Raw genomic sequence first — 455 nt, forward strand, 5'->3', positions numbered from 1 at the left:
TTTTTTGATTTTCAAAGGCCGCGCCCGGAGCTGCTGCGACCCGAGCGCCGCGCGTCCGCCCGCTCTCATTGGCTCCCGCGGGTTTGAAACGCGGCACTCGGGAGCGGCGGGGGCGGGACTTAGGGCGGGAGCGCCTTCCCATTGGCTTTGAGGCTCGAGCTCCGAGCCCTCTGGTTGGAGCCGGCGACAGCGCTATCTGCAAAAGTTTAGGCCGGCGAGTCCCAGCGGCCGCAGCCGGCGGTGCACGGGCTTGTCCGCTCCCGGGGGCGCCGGACCAGGGAAGTGTGTGGCCCTTGTCCGCGGCGGTGAGGCTCCAGCGGCTCTGCCGGTGCACCCCAAGGGAAGACGGCGTTAAGGGGTGGTGCCGAGACCCAGCCCAGCCCAGTTGGTAAACTGTAAACTTTCGTTCAGGGGAAGCATGGAAAAATAAAATCGAAATTGGATAAATTTGGCGA

The sequence above is a fragment of the Sorex fumeus genome, unplaced genomic scaffold (genome assembly GCF_029834395.1).
Source record: "Sorex fumeus unplaced genomic scaffold, SorFum_2.1 ptg000006l, whole genome shotgun sequence".
In the NCBI taxonomy this organism is placed as follows: Eukaryota; Metazoa; Chordata; class Mammalia; order Eulipotyphla; family Soricidae; genus Sorex; species Sorex fumeus.